We start from the raw sequence: 15,134 nt of genomic DNA, 5'->3' as shown, positions 1-15,134 counted from the left end.
GCTGGCTTCCAAAAAGAGTATTCCAAGGCAGTCCTCAATGTGCAAGAGGTCAACAAGCCTCTGCTTCCATCATGCCTTACTGTCCCAATGGCTAACTCTAGTCATGTGGCCAAATCAGTATGAGAGAGAATTACACAAAAGCCTGAATACCAGTATGTAAACTGAGAACTTCCAGATGTTCAAGCTGGATTTAGAAAAGGCAGAGGAACCAGAGATCAAATTGCCAACATCCATTGGATCATAGAAAAAGCAAGATAATTCCTGAAATACATCTATTTCTGCTTCATTGACTGCACTAAAGCTTTTGACTACATGAATCACAACAAACTGTGGAAAATTTTTAAAGAGATGGGAATACCAGACCTCCTTACCTGCCTCCTAAGAAATCTGTATGCAGGTCGAGAAGCAACAGAACTGAAGATGAAACAGTGGACTGGTTCCAAATTGGGAAAGGAGTACGTCAAGGCTGTATATTGTCACCCTGCTTATTTAACTTCTATGCAGAGTACATCATGAGAAATGCCAGACTGGATGAAGCACAAGCTAGAATCAAGATTGCTGGGAGAAATATCAGTAACCTCAGATATGCAGATGACACCACCCTTATGGCAGAAAGTGAAGAGAAACTAAAAAGCCTTTTGATGAAAGTGAAAGAGGAGCATGAAAAAGCTGGCTTAAAACTCAACATTCAAAAAACTAAGATCATGGCATCTGGTCCCATCACTTCACGGCAAATAGATGGGAAACAATGCAAACAGTGATAGACTTTATTTTCTAGAGCTTCAAAATCACTGTAGATGGTGACTGTAGTCATGAAATTAAAAGATGCTTGCTTCTTGGAAGAAAAACCATGACCAACATAGACAGCTTATTAAAAAGCAGAGACATTACTTTGCCGACAAAGATCTGTCTAGTCAAAGCTGTGGTTTGTCCAGTAGTCATGTATGAATGTGGGAGTTGGACCATAAAGAAAGCTGAGTGCTGAAGAATTGATGCTTTTGAACTGTGGTGTTGGAGAAGACTCTTGAGAGTCCCTTTGACTGCAAGGAGATCCAGCCAGTCAATCCTAAAGGAAATCACTCCTGAGTATTCGTTGGGAGGACTGATGCTGAAACTGAAACTCCAGTACTTTGGCCACCTGATGCGAAGAACTGACTCATTGGAAAAGACCCTGATGCTGGGAAAGATTGAAAGCAGGAGGAGAAGGGGATGACAGAGGATGGACATGAGTTTGAGCAAGCTCTGGAATTTGGTGATGGACAGGGAAGCCTGGCATACTGCAGTCCATAGGGTCTCAAAGAATCGGACACAACTGAGCTACTGAACTGAGCTGATGAATACCAGGGATCATGGTTCACTGGGGACTGTCAGTGTAGCAGTTTCCCTCAAGTGCTATAAAGTTTGTACATGATTGGAATTTGATACTCGAACCTGAAACCGTGGAGATATGTTAGACAGTGCTTCTCAAGCTTTTCAGTGAACCAGAACCATTTGGGGGACTTTTATTTTTTTTTTATTTTTATTTTTTGCCAAGCGTACACTGGTTTATTGCCCAAAACTCACATTCTGAACAACTGTGTGACAGGCTAGGGGACCCCCACACCTATGGCAGCTGAACACAAGAGCTCCTGATGGAAAGGTTTACTGGAACACAGCGTAGGCAGGGCTTACGGGGAAGGCCAGCCTTGGAGGAGGCCCACATGGGTCTTCTGGAAAAGAGTTATAATCCACCCGCCAAAGTAAGAACCCTGCAATCAAATAGCACAAACGATTAAGAGACCCACTGTGGCCATTACAGAGTTCTGCATCAACTCTCATGGGATGTGAGCTGTTGTTCGGGGCGGAGCCTGGGTGCTCAGGGGCTCTGCTGGCCTACCAGTGAAGGCCTGAGGGCGGTGTCTTCTCGTCTTTATTGCTTTCCAGGGAGAAGGGAGGGATCCGGATGTCAAAGTGGGAACCATCAGGCCTCTCGAAGCGGAAAGTGCCCCACATGTGCCCACTGGAGGCCTGCAGGGAGACGTGGCTGCTGTACTGGAAGGCGGGCTGCTCCTTGGATAACACTGGTTCCCTGCCCACCACCCCTCGGCCTCGCACTGTCTCCAAGGTGCCGGATAGACTGAATATCCTCCAGTGTCGCTCCTGGAGCTGAACCACGTCACTGTCGAGGTTCTCCAAGCGGATGCAATAGCGCCACCAGTAGACGTGGGAATTCTGGGCTTCCCTCATGCCCATGTAGAAGGGGATGACGGTGACACGGATATTCTCTGTTGTTTCCTGGTGGACATCAGAGAGCTCCAGCCAGGGGTGATTCTTCTCCTGCCAGGCCCGTAGTGTCTCCCGACCCACAAAAGGGGGTGCTTTTGTCTGGTCATACAGAAGAAATCTTTCAAAGAGCTCATGCTGGATAGGAACCTGATCAGTGGAGGTGTAGGGGAGGATGTCTTCATGGCTGACATAATCCAGGCCTGGGATGGCATAGAGGGCCCGGCTGTCGTCGTGATTAGCCAAGAAAGTCACAGCTTCTGTCTGAGATCTCTGAGATATATGTGGACAGTCTCGGGCATCAATCAGCACCTGGTAGTAAGTGTGAGTTTTGCCTTTCACCTCCTTCGAGCCGTGGCCGGCAGGGTTCTCTGCTTTTTCTGGGGCTGCAGAAGCCACATCCCGGTCATAAAGTCTGGCCTGCCAGGGAAACAGGACGACACCTCGGTAGCCAAAAACACTGTGAAGGAAAAGCTGTCCAGTCTCATATTTTCCATTCTGTTTTGGCACCTCGAACACACCAACTGTCTCCAAAACTTTGCCCTCTGGTCGGTTTCGGGACGAGAGGTGCCTCAGCGTCGTCGTGGTCGCCACGGGAGGGAAGGCCCCAGCTCCACCCGCCGCACAGAACGGCCTCGGCCCCCGGGTCCCAGTCAGCGACCGGGACCACCATCGACTGCCCACGGTCAGCGCCCGCCGGGCCACACAGCCCGCCATGTCTAGCCCGAGCGCCCGCTGGGCTGCTGACACACGGTCCGACCCGCGGCCGGGCGGCGTTCCGCCCCCGCCCCACTGGGGGACTTTTAAAATGCGTATTTCTTAAAAAAAAAAAAAAAAAGCATATTTCTGGGTCCTAACTTCAGAATTTAATAAGTCTGGACCGGAGACCAGAAATAAGTATTTGAAAAGTCTCTCCTAACCTAGAGGGGTCAGAGATGGGAGAGAGGTTCAGTAGGGATGGCGTATATGTATACCTATGGCTGATTCATGTTGGTGTATGGCAGAAACCAACACAACATTGTAAAGCAATTATCTTCCAATTAGCGATAAACAAATATATTTTTTTAAAGTTTCCCAGGTCATCCTGATGAACATCTGATGTCCAGTTTGAGAACCATTTATCGTCAATTTCGAGCACGAGGAACATCCTGTGTTTCCTCTAGTGATCTACCTGTATCAGAGGCTACTTTTTAGTTGTTTACTTGCTCAGTCATGTCCGACTCTTTTGTGACCCCATGGACTGTAGCCTGCCAGGCTCCTCTGTCCATGGAACTTTCCAGGCAAGAATACTGGAGTGAGTTGCCATTTATTTTATACCAAGTGGAAGATTTGTAGCTTGTTTTCTGTGGCAGGTTAATAACAACCACGAAGAAGGTTAAGGAAGAGTTACCTTTTAGTTTTCAGTAATTCATATGACTCCACAGAGGCAGTCTCCTATTCTAGGTTTTAAGTTGGTGAGAATTTCTTGGAGTGATGGAAAATTTGAGTGTCCATGGCACTCTGCTTTACCAAAGTAGCTTCTCAGTAATGCTATTTCAATAGCATTATTCTCAATAATGTCTATTTAGTAGTTTAATAAAAATAACAGAAAAGTTTGACCTGTGTCTAGCTAGGCATTACTCTCTAAGTGAGATTAGAATGAAACCTGTTTTTATTGAAAGAGCACTGGAAGAAGTATAACATTAAGGAAGGTGACTTCTAAGGTCTCTCAGAAGTCTTAGTGTAATTTTAAGCTTTGATGACTTTAGAATTATAAATGCAATAAATAATATCATTTATAAAATTAATTTAAATTTCTTTTACATTTATTCCATGTTTTGTAGCTTGAATACAGTTTATGTTTTGGTAAATATTTAAAAAGAAATCTACATAACTTTCAAATCGTATTTTATTATACATTTCTAGCATTTATATTTCTAAGTTACTACACTAAGTCTTGTGGGACAACCTATATATATATATTACTGAAGGAAATGATATTTATTGGCAGGAGAACTATTTTGTTTGAGGAAACTTCATTTTCCCATTCCTTTTCTTCACCTTTTTATATGTTAGAATTTAAGAGTTACCATTCAGGGAATGATGTTACCGAGGCAACATGACACATATGCCTTTGAGATTATTCACCTGTTGACTTGTTCAGTTCAGTTCAGTCATTCAGTCGTGTTGACTCTTTGCGACCCCAAGGACTGCAGCACGCCAGGCTCCCCTGTCCATCACCAACTCTCGGAGCTTGCTCAAACTCATGTCCGTTGAGTCGGTGATGCCATCCAACCATCTCATCCTCTATTGTCCCCTTCTCCTCCTGCCTTCAATCGTTCCCAGCATCAAGGTCTTTTCCAATGAGTTAGTTCCTCTCATCAGGTGGCCAAAGTATTGGAGCTTCAGCTTCAGCATCAGTCCTTTCAATGAATTTTCAGGACTGATTTCCTTTAGGATTGACTATTTGGATCTCCTTGCTGTCCAAGGAACTCTCAAGAGTCTTCTCCAATACCACAGTTCAAAAGCATCAATTCTTCAGCGCTCAGCTTTCCTTATAGTACAGCTCTCACATCCATACGTGACTGCTGGAAAAACCGTAGCTTTGACTACATGTTTTCTAGGTATTCACAGAGTGTTTAAGAAGGAACAGGATCCATGCAAGAATAGATGCTGAGTTTTGACAAAATACTACTCTCCTTGTTTATTTTTCATGCTCATGTCTGTTAGAGGACCATGTAATTTTAGAAAGGTCATTAAGTAATGCCGAACATAGTTAGAAATGTTCTGTGCTGAGTGCTAAGTTGCCTCACCAGTTGCGTCTGACTCTTTGCAACCCCATAGACTACAGCCCGCCAGGCTCCTCTGTCCATGGGATTTTCCAAGCAAGAGTATTGGAGTGGGTTGCCATTTCCTTCTTCAGGAGATCTTCCCAACTCAGGGATCGAACCAGCATCTCTTAAGTCTGCTGTCCAAAGCAGACTAACCCAGGAGTAGGACCCATCTCTCTGGAGCTGGGGCCCAGGGATTTGGGCCACATCATGTTACTTTATCAGGAGATATTTTTAAAACAGAAAGCCATGGAAGCATGACCTTATGTGCTAAGACTTTAAAAGATGACTCATGTTACATGACAGATTATCAATGAGGAAATTCTGACAACTTAGTGAGAATTGATTCTTATGAGGAAGAAAAAAGGCATGCATCTAAAGAAAGGATAGTACCTTACAGAAGTCTAGAGAGCTTGGGTTTCCAAATGACATGTTAAAGGACGAGAGCAGTTGATACTTATGAGAAGTCCTGGAAGATATGATCTGTGTCATTACTTTTTGCATTGTTTAATAAATGATACACTGCTTTTCTGCGTATTCACACAACTTTCCTCCTCTAGAAAGCTTGTGGTTCAAAGTTCTCACTTGTTTCGGTGGTTAGTTCGTTTATGCCCTGTCTCTACCTTAAATCGACTACATCTCTGTGTTGTCATATGGTGGCTTGTGTGTGCCAAATGGGAAGTTACTTCTCCTCAGCCATTTTCATGGTGGTCATTACAGAAGAGCTTAGTTATCAAAGGAACACTCTGCAGTGTCTCTAGGATAATCTTAAGGGTCTTTTCTCATTATTGAAATACATTTACATGTTTTGCTAGTTTCTGGTGTAGAGCAAAATTATTCAGTTATATATATATATATATAATATATATATATATAACTGAATGTTCTGATTTTTTTCTGAGCACAGATGGTCACTTTAAAATTATTAAACTGTTATATATTTTGCCTAAAACGTGTACTTTTTATATTTTACAGTAAATATTTAGAAACTGGGCAAGGGAAGGAGTAGATGGTATGAAAAGTGAAGCTGTAGTCTCTCAGTCGTGTCTGACTCTTCACTACCCTGTGGACTGTAGCCTGCCAGACTCCTCTATCCATGGAATTCTCCAGGCAAGAATACTGACGTGGGTAGCCATTCCTTTCTCCAGGGGATCTTCCCAACCCAGGGATCGAATCCAGGTCTCCCACATTGCAGGCAAATTCTTTACCATCTAAGCCACCAGGGAACCAGTAGATGGTATAGTATGTTCTTATTTCCTTAAAAACAAACAAAAAATATATGTACGTGTATTTGTACATATGTTTAGTATTTCTAGAAGAGTATGTAAAGTCTTACTTACAGTGATTTCCTCTAAGAGGAAGGACTGAGAATCTGGGGTGGAAAGGAGGTTTACTTTCACCATGTACCCCTCTTACTTCCATTTTGCTTATTTTCCAATGAGGCATATTTTTAAAACTTGTATAAAAAAGGGTAGAGGAAATTACAACCCAAAATTCAGAACTTAAAAATTTAAGACACATTTGACTTGTTTTGGAGAAGGAAATGGCAACCCACTCCAGTACTCTTGCCTGGAGAATCCCATGGATGGAGGAGCTTGGTGGGCTACAGTCCACGGGTCGCAAAGAGTCGGACACGACTGAGTGACTTCACTTTCACTTCACTTTCGCTTTGACTTTTTTTTACAATGATGTAGGTATGGAGTAACAGGATTAAGGAAGAAGCAGACTAGAGATTAAAGTCATAGGCTTTTCAGTTTTCAAACTTTAGTGAGCATCTGGGTAACTGGATCTGGATTGTTAAAATAGAGATTCCTGGGCCATACCTTCAGAGAGTTTGACTCAGTGTGTCTTCATTTCTGAAATTTCCAAGTCAGGCTAATGCTGCTGATGCAGAGACCACATTTTGAGAAATAATGATCAGCAAAACTGCCCCCTACATAAGGACATGCTGGAAAATAGACCAAAAATAGAGGCCTGTACCTAGTACATATAAACGGTGCTTCCAACAGATGAGGAGCAAGAGTTATATAATTTGTGGCATTATGTCTACTTTTAAGCCTATCTATGAATGGCATGTAATTTTGCCAACTGGGGAAATTAGATAGAGTCATTTAAAGTCAACAAAAGAAGCAGTGTTTTTGTAATAAGATGTCTAAGTTTGTTTCCTCCTTAATGGTGACTTTGGATAACTGGAATAAAGAAAATAAATGTTCATATTTTTAAAAATTGTGCAAAGACAAGCTTCGAGAGTCCTTTTCTTTATATGTTGTAAAAATAGAATACAAAACAACAGAACTAATTTTATGGAAGGGAAAAGAATTTTACTTGGTTTTGTTCATTTTAGAGTTAATGGACCCATGGTTTTGAATTACCTTTTCAGTCTTTTCTGGTGCTTGCTTATAAAACTAACAGATTGCTATTGGTAAGTTATAACATTGTTGTTGCTTAGTTACTAAGTTGTGTCCAACTCTCTTGCAACCCCATGGACTATAGCCCACCATGCTTCTCTATCCATGGGGTTTCCCAGGCAAGAATACTGAAGTGGATTGCCATTTCCTTCTCCATGGGATCTTCCCAATTCAGGGATCAAACTTGTGTCTCCTGCATTGATAGGCAAGTTCTTTAAAAGATGCTTGCTCCTTGGAAGAAAAGCTGTGATCAACCTAGACAGTGTATTAAAAAGCAGAGATATCACTTTGCTGACAAAGGTCCATACAGTCAGAGCTAGGGTTTTTCCAGTAGTCATGTATGGATGTGAGGGTTGGACCATAAAGAAGGCTGAGCAGTGAAGGATTGATGCTTTCAAACTGTCATGTTGGAGAAGACTCTTTAGATTCCCTTGGACAGCAAGGAGATCAAACCAGTCAATCCTAAAGGAAATGAACCCTGAATGTTTATTGGAAGGACTGATGCTGAAGCTGAAGCTCCAATACTTTGGCTACCTGACATGAAGAGCTGACTCATTGGAAAAGACACTGATGCTGGAAAAGATTCAGGGCATGAGGAGAAGTAGGTGACAGAGAATGAAGTGGTTGGATGACATCATCCACTCAATGGACATGAGTTTGAGCAAACTCTGGAAGATAGTGAAAGACAGGGAAGTCTGGCATGCTGCAGTCCATGGGGTTGCAAAGAGTCAGACATGACTTAGCAGCTGAACAGCACCACCACCAGGGAAGCCCCTATAGCATGTATAGCACATGTACAATCATATTCATGAAAACCTCCTAGAAACGTGATGTCTACTTCCAGTGGGACTTGTGCTTTCTCCAACCCTTCAGAAGAGGGACTGGTTTCTTTCAAGATTAGAAAAAATCTCCCACTACCTGGAAGCCAGCAGTAGTATCCTGTGCTTTAAAAATATAGCATTGCTTTGTGATTATGTGATTGACTTGTTTTCCGTGGTAACCTGGTGTTAACTTTGTACTTCTGATAATCTGTTTGCCTAATACTACAAAATTTTCAGTTTTTGCCCTGTCAGCTTGGTACCCTGCTTTGTTTTTCTTGGACTGTCCATGTTTTAAAATTGTAATCTTATTTCAGCCATGCTGATGCTGATTGTTCTTGGCTTCCTTTTGCTATGCTGAGTCCATACTTTTTTCCCAGTAAGGAGGGGTTCTTGATGGCCTTTCCCTGGAGATTTTTAGATCCCATGGGTCTTCTCTGTTGCTCTAATGTTGGTGTAGAACCCGCCTTTACTATTTTCTACTCAATTACATTGTGATGAATTTTAATATACTGAGTTACCATATTGTGGGTGCATCTGTAAAGTTATATCGGTTACTCTTTTTATTGCCTTGTAAGGAATTGCAGATTACGGTTGTTAGGACACTGGTAAGGAAGTGTGTATTTTAGTTTTGGATGTGGTATAAGTAGAGAATCAGAAATGCTTTTAGATGAATTAGGTCTGTATTTTATAAGCCTTCTTGCTACTGGAATGAACTTTATGATCAGCTAATATTTTTGAGATCCTCTAAGACTTAATTTTCTAGCTCTCAGTTTAATAATTCTGCTGAATTCAAACTCTCATCTGCAATTGATGTCATGTGATGCTACAATATTTTTGCTCACTAGCCAGCAAAATATCATAACAGACATTTGAAGCCAGGCTGATCTATGGATTTATCTTTTCATCTGATTAAGAATTACTGGAAGATTATCAGTCAAGTGGTCTTGCCTAGTGACATATTGCTGCCTAAGAAACAGAAAGCTTTTGCACCTGGCTTTTATGCCTAAGTTGATTTGTTATGTATGTTTGCCATGATTAGTACTAAATTCTTTCTGTTGAATTCAGTAATATTTGTTATTTCTTTTGTATTTTGGCATTGAAAATTAAACTCAAACTCTTAATGATTAGTGTAATCTGCTTTACACTAATCACATTTTAAGGACAAAACAGGCCTATTTTCTAGTGAAGTAAAAGATTTAAAATTTAAAAGAAATAAAATTCCTTCATTTTTATTTAAATTGATTATTAGCATTAAACATGACATCTGTTTATAAATCAGTTTTGTTAGTTCATGCATTCTTGGCTGTATCAAGATTAAAACTTTTGTTTCACAGGTCTCACCCTGATGTTGCACAGGTCTCAACTCAAATAAAATGCAAGATTTCTTTTTTGACACTTCTTTAGCTACCATTTTTATTTCTCACCACCCCTATTTAGTGTAAGTATTGTGGAGCATAGCATCTAAATTGTGATGAATCGTCTTGTACAACAGACTGGCTACTGCTTTTTAAAGTTTTAATTAGAGTGTAGTTGATTTACAGTATTCTGTTAGTTTCACATGTACAGCGAAGTGAATCAGTTATGTATATATCCACTCATTTTTATATTCTTTTCCCATATAGGCCATTACAGAGTGCTGAGTAGAGTTGCTGTGCAATGTAGTAGGTCCTTATTGGTTATCTGTAAAATAGATAAAATACATAATATGGTACCATCTATAAAATAGAGACTATCTTTAAATGGGGAGTTATAAACTGACTGATCCTACATTTGCCATTTTATGATTTTGATTTTTTATTTCAAAAATTTGATGTAAATATAAAGTGTTATCTTGTGTTTTTTCCCCTTGCAGAGGTTTTTTTAGGCAAAACTTTGTTTCAAATTCTACTTAAAGCTGTTCATATTCTTTATGAACCTATAGAAGTTGTTTCACTAATATACATACTTATCTACTAAGACAGAACTCAAGCTCTTTACACAGTTCACCTCATATATTTCTAGGAGTTCCTAGTCAGAGAGAGAAGCCTAGCTTTGTCAAGTGTAAGGACCCTCTTCTTCCCTCTTCTCTTGCTCAGACTTCCTCTCATTTTTATCATGGTGCTTGCCAGGCATGACTGGCTTAGACAGCAGTGGCTTTCCTTCTGAGAACCAGTGGGGTTGCCAGGCCCTATTGTGGCTCTAGCTGGCTGTAGACCTGACCCTGTTATCTGCTTCTCACAGTCACGGCATCAATCTCATTCACTGTGACACAGCCATTAGCATTAGTCTCCTGGAGGTGTGTCTGTGACACAATAGTCTCCTGTCAAATGGAACATATAAAATGTTTGCATTTTAACAGTACTTCTGAAAATTAAATTCATGCTAGCTGTATTAGCCCAGCTGTGTATCCTAACACACTGGGATGATTATTAGCTCTAGTATTACTCTGCTGGGGCTTCCCTCGTGGCTCAGTTTAGTTCAGTCGCTCAGTTATTTCCAATATTTATGACCCCATGGACTGCAGCACCCCGGGCTTCCCTGTCCACTACCAACTCCCAGAGCCTCCTCAAACTCATGTCCATTGAGTCGGTGATGCCATCCAACCATATCATCCTCTGTTGTCCCCTTCTCCTCCTGATTGCAATCTCCCAGCATCAAGGTCTTTTCCAATGAGTCAGTTCTTTGCATCAGATGGCCAAAGTATTGGAGTTTCACCTTCAGCATGAGTCCTTCCAATGAATATTCAGGACTGATTTCCTTTAGGATTGAATGGTTAGATCTCCTTGCAGTCCAAGGGGCTCTCAAGAGTCTTCTCCAACACCATAGTTAAAAAGCGTTGATTCTTCAGCGCTCAGCTTTCTTTATAGTCCAACTCTCACATTCGTATATGACTACTGGAGAAACCATAGCTTTGATTAGACAGACCTTTGTTGGCAAAGTAATGTCTCTGCTTTCTAATATGCTATCTAGGTTGGTCATAGCTTTTCTTCCAAGGAGCTTTTAATCTTTCTATTAATTTCATGGCTGCAGTCACCATCTGCAGTGATTTTGGAGTCCAAGAAAATGTCACTATTTCCATTGTTTCCCCATCTATTTGCCGTGAAGTGATGGGACAGTATGCCATGATCTTAGTTTTCTGAATGTTGAGTTTTAAAACAACTTTTTCACTCTCCTCTTTCACTTTCAGCAAGAGGCTCTTTAGTTCTTCTTCGCTTTCTGCAATAAGGGTGGTGTCATTTGCATAACTGAGGTTATTGATATCTCTTCTGGCAGTCTTGATTCCAGCTTGTGCTTCATCCAGTCCAGCATTTCACATGATATACTCTGCATATAAGTTAAATAAGCAGGGTGACAACATACAGCCTTGACACACTCCTTTCCCAATTTGGAACCAGTCTGCTGTTCATGTCCAGTTCAACAGAATGTTTGCATTTTAACAGTACTGCTGAAAATGCATGCTAATTGTAAAAACCCAGATGTGTATCCTAACACACTGAGATAATTATTGGCTCCAGTACTACTCTCTACTGGGGCTTTCCTGGTGGCTCAGTGGTAAAGAATCCACCTGCCAGTGCAGAAGATATGGGTTTGATCCCTGAATTGAGAAGATGCCCTGGAGTAGGAAATAGCAACCCACTCCATTATTCTTGCCTGGGAAATCCCATGGACACAGGAGCCTGGTGGGCTGCAGTTCATGGGGTCGCAAAGAGTTGGACACAACTTAGCGACTATACATCTGCTACCACCCTGCTGCTGCTAGATGCTCAGTCATGTCTGATCGAGCCACCAGGGAAGTCTCTACTGCTGCTTACATTACCTAATAATGCTGTTGTGTGCCAACTGGCTGTTCTAAGAATTTTACATATACAGACACATTTAATCATTGTGACAACCCTGTGAGGTAGGTATTACCCCCTTTTACAGATGAGGAAAGAAACTGAGACTGTAGAGAGGTTAGATTGAGATAGGTGAAGGAGAAGAGTCTTCAGACTGAAGTGTTCACCAGCCCTTATATCTGTGGCCTGGAGAGCAAATTGACACACTTAGTCCCTGGCCAAATATCTCATGCGTCGTCATTGTTGATAACCTTCCTCTCTTTGTTCCACATGTTTACTCCTCTTTGGCATCTGTACAGATAGAACAACTCATTTCAACTCTAGGTTATAATGAGCAATATAATCCTAATTCAACTCATAAGGGCACTTTCAGTCTAAGTGCCCATTTTTGCAGGGGTGATGGCAGATAACAGAGCCAAATGAAGGCAGGTCTGTTAACAGTGATTTATTTACCCTGACCAGGTAGAGATTGGAGGGAGAAACAATGGATTCTCAAAGATATATACTGTATTTCAATCTATGTATTTATTTAAAACTGGGGGAAAAAAACCCACGTTTATTTCCATTTTGAATTTAAGCCATATTTTCACTGTAACTATTGGGAGAAGCTTGTCTCAGTCCTGAAGACTGGCATCATGTTGCTGCTTTCATACCCCCAGTCTTAAAACATTATATTAGCACTTCATTATACTTGCCTTGGTGACCTAGGGTACCTAGTGTGTGCTCAGTCACTCAGTTGTGTCCGAATCTTTTTAAGACCCCATGGGCTGTAGGCCACCAGACTCCTCTTGTCCATGGGATTTCCCAGGCAAGAATACTGGACTGGGCTGACATTCCCTACAGCAGGAGATCTTCCCAACCCAGAGATCAACCAGCATCTCCTGCATCGGCAGGTGATTTCTTTACCACTGAGCCACCTGGGAAGCCCCTGGGGTACAGTATGTGACACTTATGCATCCATCCTGGATCATATAATCCTGATGCCCTTATTTTCTTCCAAATGATGCAAATCATGTTGTGTTATATGATTTAAATTGAATGAAACTCTTTACTGTCCTTTTTATTTTATTGATACCAGTTGGTATTAAAGTGCCTGTTTTATTCAGTTTCCTTGCAGTTTTGTTTCCCTTATTTGGTTCCCATCTGTTTTTATTTAAATGGTTAGGTCTACTATTTCTAAAAATACTGTTTGGACTTCAGTGTACCTGAATATTTATCATTAGTTACTTTTCTTACACTCTCCAACCATGATCATTTATGAGCATTATAGACAGAAGTGGTAGTTGCTTGGTCATGTCTACTCTTTGTGACCCCCATGGACTGTAGCCCACCAGGCTTCTCTGTCCATGGAATTCTCCAGGCAAGGATACTGGAGTGGGTTGCCATTCCCTTCTCCAGGTTCCCAACCCAGTGATAGAACCTGGGTCTCCTGCAAGCAGGCAGATTCTTTACTGTCTGAGCTCCTGGGGAAGCCCTAGTAGACAGAAAGGGGATCTTCCAATTCCAGTTTTTGATGATTTGCCTATGCTTATGATTTTTTTCTAGAATATTTGCTGACTTTAATTTTTTTATTAGAAAGCATACATCAGAGTACCTCAGCTTTCAAAATGTACTGTTTCTTTTTTATCCACCCTACTATTTGGCCACCTCATGCGAAGAGTTGACTCATTGGAAAAGACTCTGATGCTGGGAGGGATTGGGGGCAGGAGGAAAAGGGGATAGCCGAGGATGAGATGGCTGGATGGCATCACGGACTCGACGGACGTGAGTCTGAGTGAACTCCAGGAGATGGTGATGAACAGGGAGGCCTGGCGTGCTGTGATTCATGGGGTCGCAAATAGTCGGACACGACTGAGTGACTGAACTGAACTGAACTGATAGCCTTTTTTCCCTCAGGCTTCAGTGTATCACCTAGTATAAAAAGGGGGCTTAATGAGGACACTGTTAGTACAACTGACAGAAACCCAACTTGAAATTCCTATTTGTCTCATTTAAGGATAGTGCTGGAAGTAGATTAGGGGGTTGAGCTTGGCTTAGGAAGATTTGCTCAGCATCTTTGTTCTCTCTGGCTTTTGACTCACTTTCATGCTTGCAGATTAGCTTTTAATAGCACTTTGGGAGAGAGGTTGGGTTGCCAGCAATGAGAGGCTCATATACTTAGAAACATAGTGGAAAGAGTTGTTTTTCCCCTGACTCAAGCTGAAAAATTCCAGGGCAGAAGTCTGATTGGGTCAAGGAAGGTATTCTGAATTGTACCAATTCTAGGCCCATTCCTGGGTGAATTAGTTTGGCCCAGCCAGCTGAGTGCTATGATTGACCTTCTTTAGGTCTGGCGTCCACTTCTTGACCACTGGCTGAAGCTTGTGGTTATAGGCTCATGTAAGAAGATGGCAATTCCCTTTCTAGTCAAATGGTTTAATTTACCTAAGAGAGGGTGGGAAGCTCCTAAACCCAGGAGAAGCAAGCCTTTTTAGAAAGATGAAGTAATAGACATATTGTTGATGATTGGATAGAGGGTGGCTGCTTATTAAAAAGGCTTTAGAACAGTTCAGATGAAAGATATCAGGATATGAACTGAGGATGAGTGGAGATGGAGAGGTGATTTGACATTCAAAACATTTAGGTAGCATTCATGGAGTTATAAGCAAATTATTAAAAAACAAATTAACTGTACAAACACCAGCCAAATAAAATAAGCCATCTGTTTTGTTTGACCCTTTTGAACATGTTTGCTCTGGGGCATGCAGTTATATCTTTTTTTGTTTGTTTGTTACTTTATTTACATAGTTATTGTCATTTGTTTAGTCAGCTGAACATTTTCTGTCTAGAACAAAGTAAAGGACATAAGGTTATTGACAGTTTGTCATTTCAAGCTGTTAAACACAGAACAGTTTTCTTAAATGCCTCTCTATCATGTCTCCACGCATAACCAACTGAATATAAAAAAAGCAGTAACCTTGACTCATGTCTGACTGTTCTTGGCACAGTGTCAGGGCTGCTTGGGCTATAAATTTTATT

At 41.4% G+C, this 15,134-nt stretch overlaps 1 protein-coding gene and 1 pseudogene across 5 annotated transcripts in view; one reads left to right on the top strand and one right to left on the bottom strand.

The window, feature by feature from the left end:
* Window positions 1-15,134, top strand: part of NME7 (NME/NM23 family member 7) — a 242,409-nt gene that overhangs the window by 77,512 nt on the left and 149,763 nt on the right. The gene's annotated exons all lie outside the window — the stretch shown is intronic.
* LOC108637771 lies at window positions 1,523-3,039 on the bottom strand (annotated as a pseudogene). Its single transcript, XR_001919281.1, has one exon. The product of XR_001919281.1 is annotated as a polymerase delta-interacting protein 2 pseudogene (transcript).

This window comes from Capra hircus, chromosome 16 (genome assembly GCF_001704415.2).
Source record: "Capra hircus breed San Clemente chromosome 16, ASM170441v1, whole genome shotgun sequence".
Lineage (NCBI taxonomy): Eukaryota > Metazoa > Chordata > Mammalia > Artiodactyla > Bovidae > Capra > Capra hircus.
Note: the sequence above shows the minus strand (reverse complement) of the source record. Positions and strands in the feature narration are given on the sequence as shown.